This window comes from Trichoplusia ni, chromosome 13, assembly GCF_003590095.1.
Source record: "Trichoplusia ni isolate ovarian cell line Hi5 chromosome 13, tn1, whole genome shotgun sequence".
Taxonomy (NCBI): Eukaryota; Metazoa; Arthropoda; class Insecta; order Lepidoptera; family Noctuidae; genus Trichoplusia; species Trichoplusia ni.
The window spans coordinates 4,291,631-4,312,694 of NC_039490.1; the positions used below are offsets into that span (position 1 = coordinate 4,291,631).

At 32.8% G+C, this 21,064-nt stretch overlaps 1 protein-coding gene across 1 annotated transcript in view; it reads left to right on the forward strand.

The window, feature by feature from the left end:
• The first annotated feature begins 2,930 nt into the window (after positions 1–2,930).
• LOC113500375 (glutaredoxin domain-containing cysteine-rich protein CG31559-like) overlaps positions 2,931–21,064 on the forward strand; it is a 107,895-nt gene continuing 89,761 nt past the window's right edge. The window contains exon 1 of the mRNA XM_026881149.1: positions 2,931–3,455. The gene's annotated coding sequence lies outside the window, so the exon portion shown is untranslated. The remainder of the gene's footprint in view (positions 3,456–21,064) is intronic.

Sequence of the window (21,064 nt, forward strand, 5' to 3'; positions counted from 1 at the left end):
AGTAAAACGGGGTGAATAGATTGAGTTTAGATCACATTTTTTTTTAAGTTTTGATTCTCAACGAGGTAAAATAATTATTTGAATGAATACTCAAGTGTATATTAGTCAAATTTAAATGTATCATAATAAATTAGCAATAATGTCAATTGCTAATTTGCAATTAGAAGCATGTTTCTGGACCCCGATTCTGCTATTTTACAATGGCCGATGAATGACTGGAAATTGGATTAAATATGAAATTATTCATATTCTCTTAAGCATTTTGCTTAAACAATAATTGGAAGTTAATTGTATTGTCCATGACTGTACCGTCCCGTACTGAATTTCCAATTATTGTGTAGAAAAAATCTTAAGAGAATACGAAAATTGTCATTTTAAGCCAAATTTCATTCATTCATCGGCCGTTGTAAATAGCAGAATTGGGGCCCTGTTCCCTTTTTTTAAGGACTTTCTTGGCGATTCTTCTTCAGAATGAGAATGTCATTTTGGAACCCCACTTGAAGTCACTTTCCGTAATCCAACGTTTTGGAACAAACCCATTTGGGTTTTGATTTTCAACCTAAAAATACCTCTATTTCCAGAAGTAAGGTTATAAGAGGTCGATTTTATGACAATTTAGAGCCTTAAGCACATAGGTTGTGTTACGTAAAAGTAAAAGGTAAACAAATTAATACTTGGTATCGTCATAAAATGTTTCGATCTTACTAATTAAGAAAGTTCGTTTCCGCTATTAATTTCCGACTGTTCAGTAATAAAGTATTTGTGTTACTAATAAGATACGTTAAACCCCGATTATATAACGTTAACGTAAACTTCCGTTTAAACTTATCTTTCGATACATCTTCAGGGTCTTTGAACTTCAATTAAGGGTTTTTCCATAATTAACTGTGAGGATATTATTTCGCGTTTTCCACAAAAAATCTATTATTAACGTTCTGAAATATGGTTTAATATATAGGGTAAAAATAATTAATCAATAAAACAACACGTCAGACCAGACTGCCACAATTTACGTAAATAAAAGAAAAAAGACATGAAATCAACGCCTAAAATATTAACTTACCAGTGTTCGTAACCCAAGTCTTCTTCCCATCCCTTAAAATTTAGGATCATTGTAACGATATGATAGATATCGGCGAAATAATACTAAGACATGTTTCAGTTTAATAAAATAAACGACAAACTGGCGGAATAGTAAAGGAATGCAAGAATAGTTTAAATCTCAGACTTGAAACTAGGATGCCGGCCTATTACTAATATAATGAGGCAAGGCCCATTAAAGTTTACAGTTTTGATTTAAATGTAATTCTTAGACACCTCGCCCACTTGGCTGAATATAATGTATGGCGATGTTAGGTCAGCAACAAAATTTAGTGAATATCCAAGAAATCAATGTGCTGCCATCAGCGCAACCAAGCAAACTTTTACGCACATCGTCCATGTCGCTTGTGAAAGCAATTCTAATGATCTCCTATTTTTCTTGTTAGTTAAGGGAATCTTCGTAGATACCTATCTTCTTTGAAAGAAGCGGGTAGTATTACACTCCAATGTATAAAAATGACAGGAAAATTATATATCTAGTGATTATTAAATTCCAATAAAATTACATAAATACAATTCTGTGTTTTCAATTAACGCTGATGATTGTAGAAATTTTGAATAGATAGAGGGGATAGTCATCGAAAATGGTATAGACAGGATTAAATAGAGGAACCAGAATAAGATAATTCTGGGCTTTACTGTTTATATGTATTGTGTTTTTTTTTATAAGTGAATCATCATTGGCCTAGCCTTTTCCCAACTATGTTGGGGTCGGCTACCAGTCTAACCGGTTTCAGCTAAGTACCAGTGTTTTACAAGGAGCGACTGCCTATCTGACCTCCTCAACCCAGTTACCTGGGCAACACGATACCCCTTGGTTAGACTGGCTGTCAGACTTTTTCAAGCTTCTGACTATCTGTAACGACTGTCAAAGATGTAGGAATAACAGCCGGGACCCACAATTTAACGTGCCTTCCGAAACACGGAGGAACTCGTTATGACAAAGATGGTCACCCATCTACGAACCAACCGCGTCAAGCATAGCTTAACCTGTGATCGAATCACTTATGCGGTTATAGCTTAGCCACGAGCTCCTCCGAGCTTTTTTTATAAGTGAATATCTCACATTATTAGAGGAAGTGAGGTTACATAGGGAGTGTGCACTAGCCACTTTACCCATAGTGCGTCCTCGGCCGCTATTACAAGCTGTACGCAGTAGTAGCAGGCCCCGGGCCTTAGTGAGAACAGTCAACGCATAAGATTAAAATACTTGGTGCAATAACAAAAGATTTAAATTAAACGACGAAGGATATGACATCATCTTAAACTATTATCCTATTATCTCATTCCTGCATAATTATTTACAATGAGGCTTTATTTGATTCTTTGTTTCTCACATTATTTAAAACGAATGTTGCTTTGACCGTGTTAAAGATTTGAATCGTTACTGCGGTATTTAACCCCATAAAAAGGTTAAATAATATTATGAAATGTACTTCTTTCTCACACAAATTGTTTCCTTTATTCTATAAAAAGTATTTATTAAGAAATGTGTCTCCATTGTATTTTTTTTTATAAATAGGCATGCAATTTAAATGCATCTTTAATTTAATGACAGTAAGATTGAAGTTTGAATGAATGAGATCAATAAGTCGGTTACCTTGGTTACGCTTAAGGTGACAAATTGTTTATTCTAGACGTTTTAATAAGAACTAGTTTTTTTCTTTGTAAAGCATTAAAGTTATCTGTCTGAAAACACTTTCTCATGTAAAATAATCTACATACCTAAAGATTCATTCACGTAATACATAATTTATGCAAGGTTTATAATTCATAGCACATAATGTTATCTAACCATTTCTAAATACAGACATGTTGTGTAAGCAATAATTTGTTTACTTTTTTTCGTAAAAATTAAAAATGTATGAACAAAATTAAAACGAAACATTGCAAAAAAGTGTACTCCCGCGCATGTGAAGGCGACCGAGGTGGCAATATGTTTCGAAGTGCAACATAACGTCATAACAGACAAAATATTATAAAGAAAATTTAAACTATTCAAACACGAAATAAGGTTGTAAATCGTGTGTTGGATAAACAATTAACTTGACAGTGTGAATGGAGAAGGCTCGTCAACCACCACTCATTTGAGAAACTGCCTCAGTCCGCGTCAAGCGTCCGTTGCTGCTGCACGCATGCGCGCTCTCCTCCCATTGGCCGACTTGAATTTCGGATTCGAACGTTCTAACTGACCGGCCAATCTCGTTCGATCGTTTGATTTCTTTTCGCGTCCACTTTATGAATGTACGCTGTGTTCCGTTATCGTGACCTGTGCTTGTGACATTCGAAGACAGTGTATTAATAACGGCTGATTGTTTCGTGACAGAAGGTCGGATGTTTTCTCACGTTTTCTGGTAAGATATTTAAGATATCACTGTTGTTAATTGTATCATTCGTCTACTTTTTGTGTAGGTGACTCCTATTTTCATTCACACGATTGTTGCTCGTTGCGCAGGTTGCGAATTTTGAGCGATTCGTGTTTTGAAAATGTTACGACAGTTCATTGTCATGGTTGATTTTTTTCCGACTACCGTCACTTGTTGTAAAACTTGAAATTTTTACGTAGGTTTTTAATTTTTATATTGGATGTTGGGTATTGATTTAGCGGACTTAAGTTTATACATACAAATGTATTATTAAATATATGCCTTCTGAGATCACCAGTCGCGGTAAAACGTGATGTTTAAAATACCTACGGTTTGGAATGACCTCAGCATGAGACTCGGCAATATCAGGTTCACATGAGTATGTAATAAAAAGTTTTACGCTATTGCGCATCACTGGCTGCGTTCATTAACCGTCTATAGAACGACGTTCGAGTTTGATTGACGATCTTAAGGTTAAGGGGTTTTACCCCAGTCTAATGTCAATGACCTTCATATAAGTGTTTGCCCAACATTGGCAAATACATTTCTGAATATTTTTAAAGTTATTTGACGGATTTTTGCTTTTGCTATTCAAGCAATCTTGACCAATTATGGCGTCATTTTCAAAGCGTTTTCTTTTCATTTAGTCTTAAACTTAACGTATAATACAAGTTCAGCATCCAGATTTTTAACCAAAGTAATGGCGAAGTTAGCACCACCGCCTCTTAACAAGACTTCAATCACCAATCCATTTGCAAACCGTGGTGATAATGGCTTTATTACCTCAATCATTCAAAATAGAGGCCGGCCAATCATTTACGTAACAATTTTATTACCCTGCCGATATTTCTAAACGCAATTTCTAATTTGCGTTGGCAAACGTCGGTTGCCATACCAAATGTAATTGTATGTATGACGTCCAAAACATGTGTTATGTAGAAATGAAAATCTAATTTGCATACACTTTCTGTATCTCAATTATTATTTATGAACCAATTTTATTGAGTGTCTTCAGTTTTCTTCGTCTCACCTGTTATAATAGAGTCAGCGGGTATGGGCGTCATTTCTCGCTCGGCTCACGCGATCTCACAATTTATTTATCGACCGTTCATCATACGTAGTTTTTAACATCCATGTATAGAATGATTATTGAATATGAATCAACTCTTTTTGAACAATGTTTAAAATGGTATGAATACATATCCTAAAAAATACAACTTGGGGATTTCATGTCGATATAAATACATACTTCCAGGTTGTCATTTTTACAACAATTAGCGTCAATAGACAACGTATAATGAACAACGTAGAATTTTTATTTAAATTTTTATCAGATTTAATTTGCTTATCTTCTCCATACATATGAGAGTACTCCAGAATTAAATAGAAGTTCTTGAATGGAAGGGCTGATCCTTATTCCATATAGATTCCTTACATCATGTGGTAAGGAAGGCGTTAAGCATGGATGTGGATGGATATAGGGGAAGAGGACGACCTAAGAAACGATGGATGCATTGTGTGAAAGACGATATGGCTGTAAAGAGTGTTTCTTGTGAGATGACGGCCGATAGGAAGGTATGGAAGAAGATGACATGTTGCGCCGACCCCAAATAAAATAATTGGGATAAGGGCAGGGGAATGATGATGATCAATAACCTTGTGCTTTTTTATATTCGAGGACAAAAAGTTCGGCCAAAATCATCTTCAAACCACGGAAAAATGAAAAAAAAACCACGGATTAAAGCCCATACTAGCAAAACTTGAACTTCGATATAAACCTATAGCCAATACTGTTTGCTAATCCCATTCATTTCAAATAGAAGTCTAGAAGTTGACAGGTGTGCTTACGTCATGTACACAAGCAACATGGTTGCTCTAACTTATGTTAAGTTATTGCATTCCATTGTCTAAGTATTTTTCTACGTATAATGTACAAATTGTTATCTTTCGTTTAGTTTCGCTTTGTTTTTGTTTTCTCCTTTTTCTTTTACGGGTCTTAGTATGTACTTGTCAGACTTACTGTTTTATGTTAAAATTGCTTCCGTTCTAATACTTAATTTAAGAAGTCTTAAAACCGCTAAAACTGGGAAAAGGTTTACTATTCATCAACCATTTTTTTAGCTTCAGTGCTTTTTATTGCTTTTCGTATAGTGCTACTCTTAACTCTACTGAATGTACCTACTATCACATCTAAAGTATCATTATTTCATGAAACTTATTTGCTGCATTCATTACAATTTGAACATAAAGAATTTACATGTAAAATATTACAACTGTCTACCCAATTTCATTCAAACAGCTCTATTGAAAAGTTTTCAACAAACTTGATTCATGATTGACACCAGCTGCCTTTAACTTCAACAAATATATTCTAATTAGACACTGACAAACAGACACTTTAATAATCCCGTCTAGCTGCCAATAAGAGACTGTCATTACTTATGACAGTATAGACAAGAAACTAAAACTTAGCTGTTAAGCAATTGAAATTGAGTCATTCCAAGAATAATTATTGTCAAGTGTCGAATAACGAGTACAGACTGAATCTTTTGTTTTGTCTTGAGCCGATCTGGCATAAAACAATACTGTCCAAATAAATAAAAAGATGACAATTTATGACAATCATATTTTACGACTGTAGTATACAATGATTGAAAATGACATCTAAGCTGAATTTATTTAAAACATCCTCAAATTCCCAAAACTCGAGCGTTTCTTTTTAATTTTTTTTCTCTTTCGACGGTGTCCCAAATCTGGGCAATAGCCTCCCGAAATCCTTTCACGATTCGCTTTATGTGTCCATATCATTTCGAACTCAGCAGCCCTGTAATACTAGCTCCTATTGGTTGTAACGACCTTAGCCGCAAACATAAAACCAAAATACCAAGAACTATAAAAACACCTTACAATACTGCGAACAGTGTCAAAACAGTCAAAGGTGATGGCTCTACATCAACAAGCTAACAACAACAGTTACTGATTCATACAATCATTCGGTACTAATTACTACAATTATCATCTAATCCTTAAGGCCATCGGGTACCCCGCATACCTGCGTAACACTTGGAAACTGGCCTAGAAAGAAGGGGCTAATTATTTTTATGGGTGTCAGCAAACTTATTGCAAATGTAACACATGTAATTGACACGAACACGCATCGGGAATGAGGAAAATTAATTATACATGACTTCAGTAACTTTTGTAACCTTGATAATGATATTACTATTTATTACAAACTAGCTCTTGGCCCGCGGCTTCGCCCGCGTCGAGGTCGGTTATATCGCGTTTCCAAGAGAACTCTTCAAAAGTCCGAGATAAAAACTACCCTATGTTCTTTCTCAAGGTCAACTCTATCTCTGTTCCAAATTTCATTAAAAAGAGTTTAGTGGTTTAGACGTGAAAGCGTAACAGACAGACAGACAGAGTTACTTTCGCATTTATAATATTAGTAGAGAGTATAATATTAAGGCTTGATTTGTAAGACATTTAAATAAAGTTGCGCAATAGTGTTTTATTTTTAAAATGTTCTAATTGCCAGGTTTAAATACGCCTTAAGCGTCATATTGACAACATTGGCTCTACCACAACGTCTTAAAGTAATATTTGATTTTAGAAGCGTGACAGCGCTATACTCAGCCTGGCGTCTCTCTTCCACATTAACATTTAATAGTATTTTAAGACGTAGCTGTGGACTATGTTAAGGTTTTGCTATATTGAGTAGGCGTTGTTTAAAAACAGGGCTTATAGCTAGTATTAAAAAACGGTTTAAAATTTTGTTTACTAGGTAAAAATTTTTGCCTTTTAAATTGTATCAATGATTTTAAAGATTCTCTCCTGGTTGGTAAGTTATTTTAACAAATGTTTGTTAATCAAATCATAATATTATAACACACGTCCAAATATGAAATAACAGCATTTTAACATGATACGCCTGTTTCACAGTAACACAATAATTTTCGCTCACCTTTTCAAAACACGACAAATTATCGCGACCATGTACAGTAATCAGAAAATCTAATCACTAAACCGTATCGCACTCATAATAGAGGTCAATTTTGCACAACACTTGTTTCGTTGGCATTTTACCACACTGAATATTTCGTCCATTTTAGCAGCTGACAAATGTTAATTGTGACATCTTCATTAAGCAACTAACGACCTTGACGGATTGAAATAAGGTATAAAAATAATTGTATGACATTTAAAAATGTAATATTAAAATTCGCATTCTCTGCCAGTTAATGTATGTAAATGCTCTTTTACGAACATTATATTGAAAATAAAACGTCAGGTTTTAATTCTTACAGTTTTACATTCTAATTGCTATCATTTGAAGATTATTTTTGAAGAGATAGAAGCGGTTTTCTAGTTATTGATTTAGCTCTTTGAATTTTGCTATGAATATAAGTTGAAAAGTTTTGAAATGAAGATTGTTATGGAAGGAAAATTATGACTAAATTAAAAAAAAACTCCACTAAAAGATAAAAAAAAAATACAAAATCTATTTATTCAAGTCAGGATACCAGGTTGTACTTTTTGAGCAATTAATAACTAAATAGATAGATCGATATCGCCCATCTTTCACCGCTTCCTAAATGATCTAGATAGAGAAGAAAACGCCTCAAATTTTACACCAAACGCTTGTACTACGCCGGGAACAAACCTGCGACACATCGCACACAGTGGCTTTGGCACGTATTCTGTCATAATTCACAACGAGCTTGCTCTCTTTCTATCGCTTAACAACTATTCTATCAACAGCAAACAGTTCAAGAGTCTACAATCATCTATTGTAAAAAGACCGTTGTGGAAGCAGGACACCGCTCTACAAGGTAGTGCGCCTTCTTGCTCCCACAGAAACAATTGTAACAACTACCAATTGTTTCTTTTGTTGCTCCGTGACGTAATCAAAATCTAAAGGTCTTTTGTCAACTGTCCTATTGAAAGGTGTATTCACTTTCTTATCGTACACACTTTCTTAGTTGTAGGTTGTGACATTATCAATGCTTATGTAATCTCAGTTTTAATTGTGTTGCAACTTTATACTATTTGTTGCGCGTTGCAGTCATGTCAATGCGTATGTCTTTTGTTTTTTATTTTTATCAAACCTATTGTGAAGTTGTGAGGTATTTTTTTTTATTGTTTTATAGGTTGTTGAATTGTTCTGTTTGTTGATTTATTTTTTAAGATTATTTTTTGTATAAGGTCCAAAAAAGAAAAATGAAGAAATGATTTTTTTTTAATGGAAATGTACATTTTAACAACCAAGACATTTTGTCAAAATATCTTGTCAATCGTATATTTGATTGCGTCAACAGGATGAGTAAATAATATTATATTATTATGAAACAGCTAACAATATATTTATTTAACAAAATTACCATATCTACCTGTGACACTTTTAATGAATATTAAATGTCAAGTTTTATTTAAATATCCTCTTACAAGCGGCGCGCCTTCAATATACAGGTTTTAATAGTACATGTTTATTTCATACAATTTAATTAAGTATTTAAATATTAATGTCTAATGAATATAATAAAATGGAATATTCATTTTATAGCTTGATACCTGTAAAAGGCAAACAGATACTATAATAGAGAAAAAAATGCAAATTTATATTTAAAGAAGTGTGTTATTTGTATGTAGTTTAGAATCAAATGTACGTGTACAGGTTACCAAATGGGACTCTTTGAAGATTCAAAATTAAGTTAAAGCGGTTGCTTTAGCTTCACTTCACTTTTTGAACCTTCAACTATTAATTCAGGTTTAATCTATCAGTTTTCCGATTTTCCAATTTCCCGGTTGGCTGAAAATTTACATACAAAAGAGCAAAGTTTTTTTTTACTAGGCAATCAGTTTTGTATCATTTAGATTTAGATTATATAATATATTATCCGTAACATGTATTTTGATCCTCTTTAAACTTCTTAAAAAAGAATAACTCACTAGTTAGTGTTTTTCATCTCAAACCACTAAATAAGTAATATTAATAGCCCCAGTAACAAAAGAAAAACAAAACAGAATCTGTTGACAAGCAAAACTCAATTTACTTTATTACCTACTAATATAAGAAAACACTAAAAACAACTTCGAAAAATCAGTAAAATTTACAACGATACTTCAACACGTAAGTAATTAATTAATTTCGTACATAAATAAAACATGAATCCGTATATTTCTCTTACGTTTGCAATATTTCACACTATCACGTAAATTCATTTTCAGTCGCGAACTAACTTGCGTTATACATTGCCGGCATTGTTTTATTATTTTTTATACTAAAGCTTGGCGGCTACGCAATGTATTGCAACTCACGCGATATTTCCTTTTACGTCCAAATGTGTCTAAGCCTTGTTTTTCTCTTGCGTGTTAGCAAGTAATTAGAAGTATTACTTATCATTAAGATCTTCATCATACAAAGATGTCTCTTTCTATGATCGTAAATAAAAGATTTTGTATTGTTTCTTATTCTACAAAATTATTAGTGACTTAGAAAGATTAATGTAGATGTATTTATTTACTAATTTGAGACATTATGATATTGTCAATTAACGCAGTTGTAATTATAATTATTAACAATACCTAAGAAATTCACTGGCGCCATGAAAATCAGGATATTTTTTTCGAAGTTAAGTATGTTGGTATATCTATTACGTTTTCATTCCAAACCACTGTAACAATTTTGATAAAACTTAATGTAGAAGTAGCTAAACTGCAGGAATGCATACCAAAACTTTTTTACCACTACGAATCCGCGCATGCAAAGTCACGGGCAAAAGTTGTAAACAAAATCTTTCTCTTTATACCTTCATAAACAAATACAAGACGGCATTATTACTCTGCAGCAGTACTAAAATGAGGTGATTAAACAGCGTGCAATTTGTTAATTTTCATTCTATTGTTACGTTTTCTTTTGTATCGTGGGACTTCGTATGATTTACAAACATGAGCTTACTATATTTTTACAACAGCAACAAGACACTATCACTGACAGTTTTTTGTTTAAACTACAAACTGCATGAGAATGTTCGAGAATTTTCGAAGTATCTACACAATGTTATAAACAGCAGGGCTAAAAAGAAGTCTAGTAAGATTTGGTTATCATCAGAGCACTTGCTTATTGTCTAGGTATGTGTTGTCGATTTCTGAACCACTAGATAAGTGAACTAAATGCCATTCAAATTTTATCAAAATAGGTCCAGCCTTTTTTATAGTTGTAAATTTCATTCTCATCGGGTTTGAAGCTACCCTGAAAATATTAGCCTGCTAGCTTATCGGAAAGTGCCTCAAAATTGAGTTGCAAATATTCAACCGAAACGAAACACAAACACAAGAAAAGTGAGTGTACAAAAACGTGAGAAATATTGATTTTGATTTTTAAACCTAGAATATCCATCTGCCATATCAAAGCAGTAACGGTAATCATCAGTACTACCATTATCTTTATTTTAACTTGTCCCCAACATTTCCGTGGTATGATTTCTCCTAGAAAATGCAATATCAGCGATTAGGCTGTAATGTGACGATTGCTATGCGTTTACGCAAGATTCTTATGCGTATTTGTGATAGTATGCTCGATAGTCTAGATATTGATGTTTCATGTTAAAGTATTTGAAGACCATTTCTATAGCAATTTTAGATCTTCAGATAATTGTATTGATATTGGAGGTGTGATTTCACATAAAACATACTTACAAGACAAATTGACTAAATAAATCAAAAACAATAATAATATGATTATTGACCATTATAAGTGGAGACCAAACTCCACTCCGTTATTATTTTCTTAAACTTTTTAGAGCAAAGTATCACTTCGGAAATAATAGTTATTTGATTTTGTGTAAGAATAATAAAACCTATGCGTAAAACAGATCACGTGTTAGCAAACAAAACAGGCATCAAATCGATTCACCTTATTAGGAGATACCATGCCCCAGACATACACAAAGGCAGACACAGTCACACAAAATGACGAAACTTACAACATCAAAAGGGGTGTTGTAAGTTTCGTCATTACGTCTTTTACGTCAGTGGTTAATCAAAATTGTCTAATATTAATATCATACAAACACACAACATTAAAAGTCACAGTTAATAGGCCATCACGCACACATAGACAACCTTGAATCTACTCTCACATGGAAAGTAGTATAACGACGCCAATTAAATAATCTTGTGAAAAAAGTTAACTTTGAAGCAAGTTCAAACTGGCTGCGATACTTTCGATGTGTGAGGTGAAACTGAAGTTACTGACTTGTGTGGTCTGGTGTTGTATGTTATAAGTGTTTTGTAAGCAAATACAAGTGTTGTTGTAGTATGAAAGCAAGAAGAAATATCTGTGCAAGGTAGTGCTAAAGTACTTTAACGAACAAAAAAGTACCTACTTAACATCGAGTTTTTTTTTCAAACATAATTGTAATGAAAATATTTTGTAAAAAAATTCATGCACCTATGTGCCGGATACTTACCACAAATAAAAAATAAGAATAAAATGAGTTAGGTATAAACATTCACGAAGAGAAAAGAAAGGAACATTTTGATTTTACTAAAACTTTGTCTCAAATCAATCATGAAATTGTAAAACTAAAGCTAGAAAGCAGAAAAACAATAAAAGAAAAAGCTGACATAAAAATAATCTAAGTTAGACTTACACTCATAATGATCTTGATATATTGCGGTAAATGAAACGTTTACGATGACAAACACCTATAACACAAGAAACAGATTACAAGAAAGCAGTAGACATTACTTTGCAGTAATAAAATCCAGGTTAATGTCAGATGAGATCGCTAGCAAAAGAGAACTGTTTTGTAGAGAGTCTTGAGAATCTTCTCGAATTGCACGAAGAAAAATTCAAAAGAATATTAGATTTTTTGATTTCACATGCACCCTAGATTTAATAGTGTACCAATATTGAAGGATTCCATCCTTGCTGAATGGTTGATGTACAAACTGGTGTCAAAGTTTGAGTAGCCCCTAGGTTTGTGATCTGGCTAAACACATCTTTGGAAAATTCTCAGTTGTGCAAGCTTCTTATCGATGTTATTGAAGTATTTGTTTATTACTGTATTATTCGCAGATGAATTAAAGACGTTGATGTGTGCCAGAATTTAAACTAACAATCTTTGATTAAACAGTTCAACCGTCAAATTATCATGTCATCTATGATACTTTTTATTTGATACTTGAAGAAGGCAAATATAACCTTAGAAATCAATTGAAATAAGTACGATAATTAAATGTACATGCCACTTAAAAAAGATCGCAAATAAAAAAATAAATAAACCAAAATTTTTTTTTTCAAATTCCCACATCTGAACCAAAGCCATCATAATTAGTATTACTGTAATTGACAACAGTACCGCATTAGCATCTAATTAGCATTCAAAGCTCAAAATAAATAAAACGTTCGCGGATACAGACCTGCGCGTGCGCACAAACAAAGGCTGAGTTCATCAACACGATTAGCCATTCTGACAAACCAGCTAATAATACAACTATGTATGGAAACTAATTTGTAACTCAAAATAATGAAGAATGAATTTGGTCATTTTGAAACGACACCAATTTGTATCTTTGAGTTTTTGATGGTGGATTTGGTATTAACTGAGTAATAATTATCTACTAAATCTTAGGTTGAAAGTTCTATTTTGTCAAAGAGAAGTAAGATAAACCGAATGTTTTTGGGCGTGTATCAAATAATCAAAATATTTCAGCTACTCAAGAAAAAGCGTGAAAATCGCAGTTTGTAACTCCGGACTGCCATCACATTTTGAAAATTTCCAAACATTACAAGTTTAGCTTCTTTGAAATCCGAAGCTCTTTTGGCCGCTACTCAAACAAGTTCTCATTTTTTACAAGCCTTATCATCTGATAATATATTGTTTATTTCGTTTTGTGTAGTCTTATAAACGCATATATTCTAACTGCAAGAGGTCAAAGTTATACAATAAATTGTTACATCGATATAAAGGTCAAATTCAATGACCACACCTATGAATAGATAGAATTGATAAATATAAAAAAATACCAGAATGAAGACCGCTAAATTTTTATTTTAAATATTAAGCACCAAAATTCTAGATTTGACTACAACGATTACCACGACTGGGGAAAGGTATCCCATTTGTCTACGTCATTGATTAATTTAAGAATTGTCTTCTTCGAATTTCTAAATTGTCCCAAGTCCTTCGTTTCAGTAACATTTTGTCCTTGATATTGTCCTCCCGACTCGGGTTCTTTGTGCAAGTGCAGGCACGAACAGAAACTGGTTCCGAAAAGCAATAACTTTAAGGTTGACGCCATCGATGCATAAATATGCTTCGCCTGAAGATGCCAACGTGATAATTGGATTCCTGAGTAACGGCCAAATGTATATACCTGATAGTATTGAAGACACAACGGACCATGGAGGTTACAAATCATTTTATCATAAAGCTTACCGTCTCAAATTTATTCGCGAAAATTCCAAGCGTATTTTAGATGAGCAAATGGTATTGCATTTCAACCTAGAGCAAGAAATTCTCTCTAAATATTTTTGTTTTGTACATGAATGCACATTATACCTTGGTGTCAATTTCATTTACTTTAATTTTCAATTTTCCAATCTAATGTCTTATCTATAAGTTTCATTATAACAAACAAAATATGCATCTAATACTGTGCCATTCTTTGATAGTAGAATCGAGCTCAATGCCCGGTATCTGCTTATGTATGCAAAGGGTAGCCTTTTTATAAATGCGGAAGAGGAAAGACTTATTGCATCATAACTAGCAAATAAATCAGTCAAGTGAGACAGAAAATAAACGTTATTGTTGAATAGTATCTTGATTGAAAAACAATTTAAATTGTTGACTTCAATCTTGTAGAACCATTGGATAATATTATTAAAACTCACCTGGATGCAGAAGTGATGTAAAAATCAAAATAAAATATGACATAATTAATTCTAGAAGCAAAAATAACATTCATATAATTCTTTTTGATATAAAAATATGTTCTTTGATATGAAGCTGATTTCGTAACCCTTGAAGAGATTTTTTATTACGTATTCTTTGAAATCACCTGCCTTGTCCAGTTCAATCCAGTTTATTTCACGATTCCCAGAACGAAGTCTCGACGGGCGGCGAGGCGAATCTTTGGGCTCTTTTGCTTTTATTTTCAGAGTCCTAACGAAGCCTTATATAGTCGGGAACTCAGGAGTAAGATCGACCGATACCTTTTATAAATTGTTCTTGATTGCTTACGTCGCCTCAAGGTACAGTCGGAATCACTCGTCTTTGTTCATCCATTCATCTTTTGTTGAACGTGTCAAGATTACTTTGTAAATTATTATGATCTATATCACCACTATGAAAAGCGTTCTTATGATCTGTTATGGCTGTTTCATCAGGTATAACAAATTCATCTGGTTCAGTATCTTTTAAAAGCCACAGCTAATTAAAATAAATTATATTATCGTCACTTATTTCGTTTTCTACAACGACAGTTGCAAAAATTCCCATTTGGTCTAGTGAGTCAACTCAAGCCGATATTTGCAATACTGTTACGTTACAACCATAACTAATTATTGTCGTTATAATACTTAATTTGCATGCTATTTTGTGTGAACCCGTTATGAAACGCGGAAACTTGAATAACAATGGCTTAGTTTATTCGGAAATTCTCTTTTTCCAGTTCAGTGGGTGTTCGATTGTTGGTCACATTTTTAGACACCACACCCTTCCTATTGTCGTGTTTTCCCAAAGTTCGTGTTATGTTGGGTAATGGACCACACCTGCTATAAGCATAAACATGATGGTTGAGCCTGTTCAACGGTAACAGCTTTCTAAGAATTTTTAACATCCTTTCTCTTAACAGCGTTTGGGTGTATTTTTAACATCTTAGGTGGGTTTGGTATTTGTCTTTATGTGGAGCATTAGAACTTAGATATTATAGGTATGATTCAAACTGCAAAATAATTTTGTTAAATAATTGGCGGCATAATATGGACAACTCAAATTGATTTTTATTTTAACCTCTTGCAGTTTCCGTTGTAAGTAGAAAATCTATCAGAGTTTAGAATTTAGTACCCTTTGTGAGTTAATCATTTGTTAATTAAAATGGGGTTAATTCTAAAAGTGATTAAAACAAATGTGATCTAAACGACGTGTTCTTAATTATTAAAAACGATTCCATTAAACTATGTCATGGATTTATAGATTTATTATTTTTAATTACATTTTGATATATTTTGGAATGTGTCATTATCTAAGAACTGTTGTTATATAAGTTTGTAAGTAATTGTTATTAAGCTGAACAAATGGTGAATTTCATATTCAAATTGTAGATGTTTGCAGTTTTGCGAATATGTTATGTAACGTAAATAACTGTCTTACCGACTAGAGTAAATCTAGGTATATGGACATGCGTAATAGTTTATTTTGAAATGAAACCATTTCGTTCAAAGTATTGTTCGACCTAGTTAAAAAAAACTTATCTAATACTGAGATTTGAAAATGTTTGAGTAGCTCTTGATTTTTATTAATAACTAGTAGTTGTTCGTCCGCGTGGTTAGAAGATATGAGTTATGACACCTTGGGTTAAAATTTCGCAATTTTCTTACGGTACCCTAATATTTTTGAATTAAATTATAGCCCGTGCTCAGCGGGGATAATGTAGCTTATCAACAGTGAAAGAATTTTTCAAATCGGAACATTACTTTCGAAGCCTATTCCTGTCCAACAAGCAAATCTTTCCTCTTTATAATATTAGTATAGATGATTGATGCCTTATAACGCAAGGACTTGTGTAAAACCTGTTCATATTTATTTAATTTTATTTCTCGGAACTTCTGTTATCGTTAGTTTTTTTTTATGAATTTACACATTAAATTTTAAACTCGAATTAAGATTCATTCCTTTAGTACCTACCCACAAACCCATTAATATTAATGCAAACTGCCATCTTTCATCACCCATCCACTTTTTACATCCATAATTACTTATTGATGTCAGAACCGGTACTGATTCGGCGGCAGGACCTTGGTCCTGAGGGTTGAATGACCGGGAGCAGTTCCATGGCCAGAAGCTGCCCACAACAATAGCTTCGGACTTTTTGTTCACATGCAATGTGGAAAGTACTATAAAGTGGGATAATAGTTTGGGAAAGAAAGGGATGGAGGATAATAGGCCTTTAATGTTACCTTTATCTAAAGGTTTAAATTATGTGTTTAGTAGAGTGCTTTAGAAGAAATGCTATTCGATTTAATAATATCCTAGCCCCAAGTACTAGCGTCTTGTCTTACTAAAGCATTAAAATTTTTGGCATCTAATTTAAATAGTGCTGAAATTAGATTTAATGTAATTAAGTTCTTTTTAAATCACTAAAGGCTTTTGAAAGGCAAGTGGTAGAAGAATTCGAATATATTTTCCCGTTCGGCTAATCGTTTAGTATAGTGGTATAGTCGTAGTAACATGACGTGTTCGTGGAAGACACAAATATTTGTCCTATACGAGTATTGAACCTGAAACACGTTGCGCCCAGTGGTTTTTCCATGGCGACTTAGGTATAATTCTCCTCTATTCGTGCAGTAAAATGACAATTTGAAAAAAAGTTTTATTAATATCTATTTTGAAAATGAACCTGACAAGGTTCATTTTCATAAGGTTTTATTTCGTAATATAGACATCACAAAAACAAGGGGACATCAACAAAAAAGTGAAATTTTCTATAAATAAAACGACAGCCAAAAATACGTTCCCATTTTGACAAGGCATACACACAAATATTTTTGCTCACTGACTCACTACGGTCCGTCCAAATCTTGTTTTCAAAACTCGGTCATAATACAGTTATCGAAATAAGCACGGTACACCACAACATATCTATGGATCTTTAGAAAATGCTCAATCATGAATTTCTTAATCACATCATTACTAACACTGGCCATTCGTTTGATATTAATCGTACATTAGACCAAGGCCAGACTTTACATCTTGATAACATAAACATGAAAGCAGATTAAGACAAGAAAAATAAATGTCATCTACAAGGCAAGGTTGGAAAGAAAACGTTGCCGTATTTCGTTTTGCGATTCAATTTAACAAATAAAAATCTTGTTTGTAACGTATTTGTACAGCCTTTGAAAATGTAACACTGGTTACTAGTACAGAGATTCTAAGTTATAGTGAAGTAAATATTGAGTAAGTTAAAAAAATCCCTACGAATGAATTAAACTCAAATATAAGGTCGTAAGCCCATCGTAAGTAAGGTCTGAGATTTGTTAGAGAAAATGTTAAAAGGAATCCCTAGCGAAAATAAATACGCAACTACAAATCAAAGAGTAAGTGCTTTAAAAGTTATTTACCCACAAGCTATGACTAAAACTAGGTTTTTTTTTTCAAATATATATCTGTCTATTTATCTGTATTAGAAGAGAGATCAGATGTTAATAATAAGAAATTACATTTTTGGACACATCAAAAGTTCAATGTCGTTTAACTACCGTGACTTGCAAATAATCTGCAATCGATATTATATTCAGAATTGATCCGAACAGCTTTGAAAATGTTAGTGAAGACAGAATTATTGATTAAGGATTAGATGTACATTGTACCGTAGGTTAAATGCTAATAAAAACATGAAAGAAATTTACTACCGAATGGTAGAAAAGGACTAGGACCAAGTACCAGGCGCAGATAGCGGGATGATCTGGATTTTTAGTTCTTTGTTCTTTCTTAACTTGGCATTGACGTCATTATTTGAATGTAAAAAATTCAAAGAGACAGTTTGATATCCAAATTACGCAAGAGGATGGCTTAAATGTTTGTAAAACAAGAAATATTTTATTTGAACAAATATGTAGCAAAAATTTCAACAAAAATTTACCTGCTAATTAAATTCTTGATGGTTTTACATAGTTCTCATTTTATTTGGCTTAGCAGAATTAAAACACTTAGGAACTCTACTGAAAAATTTCTTTTACTAGAAAGTGGTATTCTAAATGCAACCAAAAAATATGTACCAGTTAAGTTTACCGACATCAAGTCAACTGAAAACGAAACTACAGAAAACACTAGACAATATAAGACACCAATTACAGTCCACAACGAACCAGAAAACAAATGATAGTCCAATCACAAGCGTGTAAAGTATAAAAACCTCCGTTTATTTGCATTTTTATTGGTCGCTTGTCAAACTACAAGCAAAGCGTTACGCACTGCCGAACTGTATATTTTTTATTATTCATTCTTGAGTGAAAGTGTTCGGCGTTTTCATTTGTTTCGTGTCTTGAGTACTAAACAGCTGTTGTCACCATAATTTCCTTGTCAGCTGCGGAAGTGTTTTTTTGTTAATTTGTATAATCCTTCTTGAGACCAAGTCGGGTTATAATTGGCCTGAAAACAAAATTGATTGAATGTCGTTTCAATGAAACAAGGTATTTCCTTGTTTCATTCAAACGACAGTTTTAGTGATAAGTGTTATCTATTATGCTGTTTTGACATTAAGGTTTAAAAAAAAAATAGTTAAAGGATGTAAAATAATAATGCCTTAGTGAGAATGCTCATACCTTATCTACATGGAAAGATGCTTATTCTTATTTATTAAGACGATTATAGGCTAGTATTTTGTAGTATTTAACAAATAAAAATCATCTTTACAGATATTGAGTTAAAATTATATTGACGTTTATGCACTGTATAAATGAAGAATACACCGACATGGTTCAAAATGAAAGAAATTTCTGCATAACATTTTCCTTAATTGACTCATCAGTTTATTTCAATCCAATTTCGAAACCACACCAAATATCTACAAATATATATCTAAAACATAAATCAACAGGTTTATAATATAGAAAACATTTATTATCTGTCAATGACTCAAGAGTTTCGCCGAATCTCATACGATTTCAAAATATAATTGCAACAAGTCGAATAAACGCTTTTAGTTGTCGATTCATCTTTGATATAGCCGCCTTTTTAAAGGCTGTTAGGTTGTATTTTTAGGGTGCCTACTCAGAAGGTAAAAAACTAAACTTTACTAGTAAGTCTTTGCTGTCATTCCGTTTGTCACTAAGCTGTATCTTATAAACCATAATCACATTTTCAAAGCAAACGCATTTCTACAATAGAAAAGAAAAATAAACATCCATGTTAAGCAACGGTTGATACGGTTATAAAAATGATTATCTTACGTCTTTATTACGGTTACAGGACAGGTCAAAATAGTATGGAAAAGGAATACAAATGTGAAAACCTATAAAAACTTCTCTTAGACATTCATTTTACAAACCATGAAACTAAGGAGAAAATTTGTAAAAAATCCCTAAAAATTTTTTTGCAAAATATTACCGCCTGAGGTGAACTATTCTCAATGCATGAAATGCATTGAGAATAGTTCACCTCAACAAAATCGAGTGAATGACCTCACTGGCCATATGATTATCTGATCCATTCACTAAATAGTTATTTAATATCAAATATGGCGCTGTCAACTTTCTTATTTATTGACTTTCTTATATGAAAATCTAGGCTTTCGATGTCGAAACAGCGAGTTGAGTAATATCTATTTTATAATGAAAATAATACATTTCGGTTTGTTTTGAGTTATGGTCCAATTATGCTCCTAATTGTGGTTATAAAGTCACAAAATTCTTACTTAATCCTATCACGGTAATTTTTGTTTTAGTTCTTGCATAATGTAATGCCTAAATTCTGAATTTGTTTCCGTAATGAATTACTTTTTAAGACTATGATTTTGGGTCGAAGTGCTAAATCATCACGCACCGAGAACGAGTAGTGTTAAGAAATGTTTTTTTTGTGATTGTATTTAGTTTATTGCCTCTTACTGAGGAAACGCTGTTTGTTTGTCTGTCCCTCCTTCACCAAGTGGTGTCTCACGAACCGTGATAGCTGATAGATGATGTAGTATAATTGACATTTTAACTGAACATGAGATCCAAGTTAAGCAACGTTGTTACGATCACAAGTTTGACAGGTTTTTTGTCTAAATTTTTAATTAAACGCACTTAGAACATATTGTAGTAAAAACAAAAAAATAACGGCATAAGATTTTACTATTCCGAATATTTTGTATGGAACAATCACGAACGCGTGACCTTGCTTACACAAGCGGTGACGGGTAATCAAATGACTACTGGGTTTAATATCCAATGGACATTTGTCTGAATTGATTATAACAAGTAGATTATTTAAACAAACATACATATTTCTACTATGTAGTTCCTGTATAATAGACTTTTAGGGTACCTAGTTTTCCTTGAGGGCTTATCAACACGAAAATCTGTTGATCGATGAAATGTCGTACTGTTGTACTTTCTTCCGACGTGATAATATTTTGTATTGAAATTCTGATTTTGACTATCTACTTTTGCTGTTGACTGTAAATATCGGTCATTTTTTATAGTAACGGAATTGTGTTACAATGTCACATGTGCTTGCAATGGTATAAATTTGCCATACCTCATGCGAATAACGTATAATTTAGGCTAAATCATAAAATAATAATTATTGCACCTTATTTGCTAAATCATAAAATTTTACGCATATAAATTGGAGCAACTACAAACATTTTGTTTTAATGTATTAATA